Here is a 9,545-nt window from a genome sequence, read left to right on the forward strand (position 1 = left end):
CATTCCTTCTTAACAACAGACAAACAATCCAGGAGTTAAGTGTCATGACAGACATCTGATATACATGTATAAATATAATATAATCATATAATATAATAACACACAGTAGGATCAGGGTTCAAATCCTAACTGGCCCTTTGTTAGTTGTAGGATCCTGGGCAGATTATTTCAGTTCTCTTTAACTCATTCATGAATCAAGGAGAATAGAAGTTTCTAGCAAGGTCCTATGACCATCTCTGTAAGTAGTATTTGTACTTATTACCCTTTCGATGGTACTTTCTCTATTTACAAAATACATGCCACACCAGACACCAGTGGCTCACCCTTGTAATCCTAGCTACTAAGGAGGCTGAGCTCACAGTTCAAAGCCAGTCTGGACAAGAATGTCTGTGAGACTCTTACCTCCAATTAACCACCAAGGAGCCAGAAGGGAAGCTGTGTATCCACCCTTGAGCTAAAAAAGCTCAGGGACAGTGTCCAGGTCCTGAGTTCAAATCCCAGTACACACACACACACACACACACACACACACACACACACACACAAACACACACTCCCCACATGTTTTTAAATAAGGGTTAGGATTCTAAGCCACCCCCACGGATATTTTTGTGTTATGGACCATGAATCAAGGGAGTAGAAAAAAAAAAAGTCTGGGCCATCTACTACTGCCCCTCCCCTTTTCTGCCTGTTTTAGTCAACAAAGTTGTTCCTAACGTTGGAATTAGCCATTAATTCCCATGCCTCCATATTGAATTTGGAGCCCCAGGCAGGGAGGCGTGGGAAGAAGAGCCCACCAGGAAGACACAGCTCAGCTACTGACAAAAACCATGGTTCCCAAGCAGCTAGGACAAACCTGAACTGGGAACATGAACTTTATCATTATCTATGATTGAAATACATAGCCATATTTCTTCTTTTTTTAAAAAATGGTTTTTCTTTGTAGAGCCAGGGATCAAACCCAGCTCCATGCATGCTAAACATGTACTGCACCACTGCACTGCACTACAAATCTAGTTGGTTATCTAACTCTGGTACCTCTAACTTGTACCTTGTGTCCTGCTAATAGGGACCCTGGTCTGTCTGCCTTTGCCTGACTATCTTTAGGGACACGGTGGCCTTTAGAGCCAGAATGGGTCCAACCCACTCGGAAACAATGCCTATGGGGCTCTATCTAGTCTGCCTGGCTCCAACCCCATGTGATCTGGCCAGCTAGTGGCCTCTGTGCCACCAGCAGCAGGGGACGTGGACCTCAGCACCCCCTAGCCCACCACACCAGGGCCAAGCTTCTCTCCAAAGCTGCAGCTGGGCTCAGGGAGACACAGTGAGGTCAGGCAGCAAGTTCACAGAACGGGCCACCCACACGGCACATCAGGACTGCTGGACCGTCCCCGGGGCCAAAGCAACCCTGGCCCTTGGCCCTGATTCGGAAGACTCTGCCATATGGCCTCTCTAGGGAGTGGGGAAGGAGGAGAGGAAGAGAGCCAGAGGCAAGGAAAGAACTGGGCTTCCTTTGGGTCCTGGGATCCTTCTTGGGCTGGAGGTGATTCGCACTAGGACAGCAGGCCTGAGGAAAGAGAGCCCCCCTTCCCCCCCAAAGGAAAGGAGTGACAGCTGATAGCAACATGGTAGATGATGTGCGCAGTATCCCTCTCTGGGCTCTTCCTCTCCAGACCCCAGGTTTGTTGCCAGGGTTTGAAGTGAACTTCAAAAACCTTTCAGAAAAACGAAACTATAGGTGACTTCAGATTTTTCTCGATTAATGATCCAAACTGGGTCTTTCATGTTTGCAGAGAACTCTAACCAAAAGTGTAAAACAGGAGCAAAACAGAACGGCCACTCTCTTTTCCCTCTTGCTCCTCCCCTTAAAAGTCAGATGGGGGGGGGGGTTGATGAAGCCGCACCACATCTTGGCAGCTCTGCCCTCCCCTTCCACCACCAATCCTCTGTTTGCTGTTGACAGCATTTCTCCCCTCTCTGGTCCTTCCTGCAGGCCTCAGGCCCCACGCCTGTGGGGAGGGGAGAGGGGAGCTGGGTGAGGGGAGCTGGGTGAGGGACAGGGAGAAGGGATGGGATGGCTCACCACAGGCTCCCAGGACAGAGCCCAGATGCTTCTCCCGGGCAGAAGGCAACCCTTCCCAGGTTGCTCAGCAGCTGGCGTGCTGGGACCTGCTGGAAACCAGAGCTGTGTCTGACAGAAGGGGGTGGACAGTAGAAGCAGAATTCAAAGGGGCTGCTGGAGGAGAGGGAGCCAGAGGGAAGAGGGGGAGGTTTCAGTGAATCGTATAAATTAGAGACAGAAAGGATGTCAGGTCACCTTCATTTCCTTCCTCTCCTAATAGGAATTATCTCATTAGCCCCGAGCTTCCTAGAGGCCAACTTTAAATGATTCCTGTAATGGGGATTTCAATCTACAGCAGCCCCCTCCCACCAATCCCCTCTCACTCACTGGAGAGCTGAGAAAGCTCTTAAAGGGACAGCACAAAAAAAAGGTGCCAGTTAATGAACTTAATGCTGTATACCTTCATACATCGTCCCTGGCTAAGTAATACGGAGTGAATGACAACGGATTCCCTCTCTTCTTTATTTACCTGCTACGCTTTGCCTCCCCCGCACACACAATAAAATCAGCAACGTGTGAATGTTGCTTTTATAGCAAAAGAGATTGGGCGGATTAAAGATTTTGAGATGAGATTAAAAGCTTTAAGTGCAATCACAGGTATCCTTACGAGAGGTGGGCAGAGGGAGATTCTGACCACAGAGAGGAGAAAAAGCAAAGTGAGCACTACAAGCCAAGGAATTCCGGCAGCCACCAGACCCTAGGGAGTGATTCTCCCTGTAGTTTTCAGAAGCAACCAACCCTACCAATAATTTGATTTTCGACCCAGAGGACTCATTTTTTTACACTTCTGACCTCTAGAACTCTGTGTGTGTGTGTGTGTGAAAGAGAGAGAGACAGAGATAGAGAGAAAGAGAGAGAGAAAAACTATGTTGTTTTAAAATCACCAAGCTTGCAGAGATTTGTAACAGTATCTCCAGGAAAGTAGCACAGTTGGGAATAAAATTCTTGTCACAAGGATTGCCTTCGGAGTTTAACTTCATGGTAATAGAAAAATACACAAAGGAGCATAAAGGAGCTGGTCACAAATAACTGTGTCATACTCCTACTGGGGGATACTAACAGCACACACACACACACACACACACACACACACACACACACACAAATTATGATACTATTGCTAATAAAGGGTTAACAGCATATAACTGAGAATGGTTCCCAAATATTCTTAGCACTTTCTTTCTATCCCAAGTATTTCTACTGATCATCTGATAGCTTGGCATTGTAAATTTCACATTACACAGCATGGTAGTAGGAGAGTTAAGGATGGTTTGATTTCTTCCACAAGTGGATAAACATTTTGAGTCAGGGAACGTAGTACAGAGAGAGGTCAGGTTGACTCTGGACATCCAGATAACAAGCTGCTCTAACAAATTACCACAGGGGGTGGTGACTTGAAACAACAGGAAATCTACTCCCTGATAGCTCAAGAGGCCACAAGTCCAAAATCAAAGTCTCCTCAGAGTTGGTCGGTTCCTTCTGGAAGAAGCTCTGAGGGAAATTCTGTTCCAGGGCTCTCTCCTTTCTTTCCGAGGTAATCCTTGATATTCTTCCACTGGCAAATGTTTCACTCCAATCTGTGTCCATCTTCCAATCCCATTCTCCTCTAGGCCCTCATTTCTTCTGTTCTAAAAACTAACCACTGAGCTTGCATGCTCCCCTCCCCCCACCTCCCCTCCACCAAGTCCAAGATGATCTCAAGATCCTTCACGACTTACATCTACAAAGATCCTTTTTCCAAGTAAGATTACATTCTTAAGTTCTAGACGGACATGGGGGGGGGGCGCAGGCACTACTTAAGTACGTTTCTATCTGTCTCTGTTCTCGTGCTCCACTGGGAGTCCCCACCATTAGAGTGATGGGCTCAAAAGAGAAAGACAAGCACTGGTGGCTCAAACCTGTAATCCTAGCTACTTAGGAGGCTGAGATCTGAGGCTTGTGGTTCAAAGCCAGCCCGAGCAGGAAAGTGAGACGCTTTACCTCCAATGAACCCCCAGAAAACCGAAAGTAGCACTGTGGCTCAAAGTGGTAGAGCACTAGTCTTGATCAAAAAGAGCTCAGGTACGGCACCCAGGCCCTGAGTTCAAGCCCCATGACTGAGAAAGAGGGGGTGGGGGGGCAAAAGTATCTATCTAGAAAGACCAACAGGACAGGGAGACGAAAATAAATGGCTCAAATTGGTTTGGTTTTTATGTGTGCACGGATTGAGTCCAAACCGCTCAGAACAATGCTAAACGCTAAGGGAATACAAACTGCCTCCAGGAGATGTTCCCTTTCATCTCAGCACCTCTTCTTTCCATAAATGCAAGAACCCCAAGGCAGATAAAACCACAGAAAGGGAAGTGCTAAGAATTACACTACTTGTAGAGTCATACCTCCTCGGCACATTGCACTGTGGGATAAAACCAGATGTTTCTTCAGTGGTAAGAAAGTGACACATGAGGACAAATCGAAGGTCAGGAGAGGCCTCAGTCAGCACCCCAATGATGATGTGAACCAAGAACAGTGCTCACTGTCACCATGTGAGGAGCTGAAGGATCCCTAGAGAAAGCCTAAGAGGTGGGGCCCTGGGATCGACTTCTGCACCTACCCAACTCCGGTAGAAAAGGAGAGAGGGAGGGAAGATCTGGGCCAGACTGTCTGTTGCTGGGATCACTCAGAAACAGTGCATCCACCCAGCTGGTTGTTTCCCAGATGTGGGAGGCCTGAGGTGCTCTTAAGCCCCAGGTGGGTGCCTGGAAAGCCATCTTCCCTGGGGAGTCCAGACCTCAGGTCTTGCTTCCCTGCTAATCACCATAAGCACTTGTCTGGTGCTGTAACCCAGATCTGGGTGGCCCTGAGCCACTCCCAAAGCCTTTTCACATGCCTGGTGATCTCAGCTGGCCCCACATAAACCCTGTCAAGTAAGCAAGACAGGTGTTATTATTATTCCCACTTCACAGATGGGGGAAACTCTGCCGAGAAGTTGAGCAAGCAACTCCATGGATGGTTTATGACCACCCAAGAAACACACGTCCCAGCCCCTGGCTCTGCAGCCCTGGCCGACAGACGGAGTCTGTCTATGAGCCCTTGAGGGTTTGGCAGAGGTGGCCACAAATATCAGGGGACATCTCTTGTCTGTGTGTGTCTGTGAGCCTATGTATGCCAGTATTTGGGCTTAAACTCAGGAGGACCCAAGCAGTCCCTTAGCTATTTTTTGCTCAAGGCTAGTGATCTACCAACTTGAGCCACCCCTCTACTTCAAACTCTTTCTTTTGTCGATCATGGGGCTTGAACAGGGTGCTCTGGCGTCACGCACTGCCTCAGGAGGGGGCTGGGTGACTCCGGAGCAGAATGGACAGGAACGAACACAATCCTCTTGAGTCGGAGGCCATTCGGGCCTGAGTGAAAGATCCTCAGGCCTGGGCCTCCAAGAGTGCAATGGAATTTGCTCCTTCTTGGCAGGCCCTTTGGGCTGACAGGGTCCACACACCACCGAAGACACTCGGTGTAGATCTAGCTGAGCCACAGCAAGGCGAACTCTGGGGTTTGGCACTGGTGTGGGGAATGGAGTCTGAGCCAGACCCACACACAGCTGACGCGGAGTCAGGCTGCTCCTGGCACCCGATCTCCCAAAAGGACAGAGAAAAGAGGTCATGGCTCCCCACCCCACCCCAAATCCATCTCGGGTGGCCTCTGCTGTCCATCTAAGAGTTCTTCCACGTTCAGGGTCGGGTGGAGAAGAGCCCCGGAGAAGACAAGCGGACAGTTGGCAGGCTGGGAAAAGTCAAGCCGCCTTCAGCAATCTAGGCCGTTCCCATGACACTGGTACTGGCAGCGTTAATAACTAACCATGTCCCAGACAGGTGCTGGCGGCCTGGCCTTAGGAGTTTTCGTTCAGAGTTAGGAGTGAGTCACTTCCCTTTTATAGTTTGCTAGCCGCCTGAGTCACCCACAGCCGACCCTTTCACACCCTGGCCACCTTGCATGCACAGCCATTGCTTAGGCATACCTGTTTCCCAGGTGGGCTGGACCCCACCAACTCCATGAACCCCATGGGGATGACTGGGGGGGGGGGGGGGGCGGGGCTAAGCACCATCCCCATGAGTGACAGGGTCTCAGCTCCTTCTCCTCTCTGCCTCCCACAACCAGAACAGTTGAGTCACTGTGCCCAGAAGAGTCTGATGAGCTGTCTGAAAAAAAAAACAAAAAACCCAGGACCTGATAGGTGGACACCCATTCTTGAGAGCTGGTTAGATCTGCCTCACCTTTGACGTCTACCTTTAACAGAACTCTCAGACCTCCTCTAGCCTCCACTTGGAAATAAGTCTAGAATTGGGTAGTTCCAGAACTGATAAGTCAAAGGTCAAAAGTTTGAGGCAACTAGTGAACTCCATCACTGACATAGGCAAAATGAGCCTTAGGTGACTGTAAGTAGTTTCTACACTGTGTGTATCAGTGGCCAAGGACCCCAGTGCTGAGGCTCTGACCTAAGTATCTCAGGACTACCCTCATAGACAGATACCAAATACAGGCCATCAGCAAGAAGAAACCTATACATCCCTGGGCACTCCCTTTCTCTGCTCTCCTATGTCTCACTTACAATTCCTTTTAGCTGAGAAGATAGAGCAAGGGGGAGAAAACAATCAGGGTACCAGCGGTCCACGCCTCTAATCCTCTAATTAGGAGGTGGAGATGGGAGATGACAGTTCTAAGCCAGCCTAGTGGGGGGATACAAGTTTGTGAGCCTCTGTCTCAACCAGTGGCTAGGCATGGTGCTGCGTGCTTGTCACCCCAGCTAGGGACAAAGCACAGTGGCTGGGCACAGTGGTGCCTGCCATTCCCAGTAATGGAGGGAAGCCTAAGAAGACCACAGCCCAAGGCTGGCCAGGGCACAACTCAAGACCTTATCTTGATGATGATAAATAGAGCTAAAGTGTGGCTTTGGTGGTGGAGGAGCACCTGCCTAGCAAGTATCCCAGTCCTGCCAACAAAAGAGACAGATGGAGAGACCAACAGAAAGAGACAGAGAAAAATAACCAAACAACCTCCCCAAATAATTTGTGGCTTTACTTTTCCTTCTTTCCTTTGTCCTTTTGTTCTTTCTTTCATTTGTCTTTAATCCTCAGAAAGTCCCTCTTGCTACTTGGCTTCTAAAAGAGACAATCAACACAGATGACTTCAGATGGGACAGCACAGGATGTCTGTCTCCCCGCCACGGCTCCAGGCAGGTATGAGGATGACAGTTTGAGAAAAGATGACACTATTTCTTTGCTCAGAAGATGAAAACAGAGCAGAAGAGAGGGCAGCAGAGGCTGAGAGAGAGGGGAAGAGAAACCCGATCCCTGCCAGCCACTGGCCTTGGGGGTGAACTCTACTTGCTTCTCTCCTCTCGACTCTCCACGGCACCCGGATCTGCACACAGCACTGCTGGACAGGCTTCAGTGCATTCCCCAGCTCTCAGATGCCACTGACAAAGTCACCCCGAGGTTTGGAGAGCAGGGGTTGTGGCTGGCTGTGTTACCTCCATGGAGCCCCCAGACTTCGTAACTGCATTTTGAAATGCATTTGCAACGGCCGAGCTTTCTGCCTGAACTTCCCAGAGCGAGAGAGGGGCTTTCCCTGTGAGCACGCCTGGCATGCAGCTTCCGGGACAGTGCTGGCTGAGCGATGTCCGTGGCACCGAGGGTGCTAGAGGGTGAGGGACTCCACCCCTGGTGCTGGCTCAAGGGACCAAGTGAATCATCAGGCCTGAGCCTGAGCAGTGACCATGATGTCCCAGGGGACAGAGCCCGTCACAGGGACATGAACCTGAGGGACTCGGCTGGATGGGAGTGCCACCGACAGGCCCTGGGCACGGCTCCCGTCCCCAGGCGAGCTCATTCTGGCACCACTGACACAGACCAGGGTGCATTTTTGCTGCCAGAATCTCAGCTTTTCATTCTCAGTTCTGCTGGAACTCATCAACGTCTTTTCCTCCCCGACAGACACGTAAGTGCACACACACACGCACACGCACACACACACTCGAACATGATGGATAGAGCTGAAGAAAGAGCATTTCCTCCCCAAGTGCCAGCATTTTCATCAGTTTAAATAGCCTTTCCTCTTGGGGATCTCACACAGGAGCTTTAGGGGATATAAGGTAGAGCATATCAGTGCTCAAAAAAAAAAAGAAGGGGGGAGGGGAAAGAGTGCATGAGCCAGTGCAAATAAGTAACACTGGAAGATGACTGTTGTATGGGGACGCAACCATCGGGCTTGCCATCTTACTCCAGCTTCCTAGACCGCTGGCCTAGGTGTTGGATTGCAAGGCAATGCGTGGGAAAGGATCCCCAGAGGAGTGTTTGTGGGTGTACACGCACACTCGGCCTTAGCAGGAACACAACAAAGACTCCACTCCTGCCACGGTCTCTTCTCTGAGTGTGGTCTCTTCTCTGAGTGTTTCCAGTCTTCAGAGAGTAGCGGGTGCTTCGCGCTCTGTCATATGAAGAAGCAACAGACACGTCCCCCACTCCTCTAGAGGCTCCAGGCCACACACTACCATGGACATGTGTTCAAAACCACCAAGAGCCGGGCACCAGGGGCTCATACCTGTAATTCTTGCTACTGAGGAGGATGAGCTCTGAGGATTGTGGTTCAAAGCCAGCCCAGGAGGGAAAGTCTATGCGACTCTTATCCCCAATTAACTAATAAAAAAGCCAGAAGTGAAGCCGTGGCTCAAGAGGTGGTAGAGGCCTAGCCTTGAGCACAAAAGCTCAGGGACATCGCCCAGGCCCAGAGTTCAGGACCCAGGACTGGCAAAAACCACCAACACCCCCCCCCCACCCCAGAGAGCTAGGGAGACCACATGGAAGGTCTTTAGTCCCCTTAGACTCTCTGTGACATGGTGATGTCACTGTCAGGTGTCTCTCAGCAGGCCTGGCAGTCCTCCCTGCCCTGACATAGTCGGAATATTCAGGCAAGCACAGGCACTTGGTCTGCCCTGCCCACTTCCACCTTTCTTTTCCCTGTGTTGCCATTTTTTTTGCTACTGGGACTTCAACCTGCCAGGGTGGCCCTTAGTGGCTCGATAGGAGGAGATAAAGGGGAGAAAAGAACCATCTTATGAAACTAGGCCCCCATATTCCAGAGATTCTCCGAAATTAGGCCATCCTGGCTGCTGCAAAGCAGTTCCTTAGATATGGCCATGGTTTTTCAGCTCCACCGTCTATTCTATTCTCACATGCATGCGACAGGACAGGACAGAGATGGGCCCCTTCGATGCTCCTCCTGTCTTGAACCCTCTCCTCTGTTGCTAACCTGTTCTTCTGGGTGTCTATCCTGCCATTGCACCAGAAGTTAGATCACTCAGAAACCTGCCAAAGTTCAAAGCCTGGAGCCTTTAATTTTTTCCATAAAATATGTACTAGATAAGTTATCTAATTATTGCTCTTTTCTTCCA

The sequence above is a fragment of the Perognathus longimembris genome, chromosome 17, assembly GCF_023159225.1.
Source record: "Perognathus longimembris pacificus isolate PPM17 chromosome 17, ASM2315922v1, whole genome shotgun sequence".
Classification (NCBI taxonomy): Eukaryota; Metazoa; Chordata; class Mammalia; order Rodentia; family Heteromyidae; genus Perognathus; species Perognathus longimembris.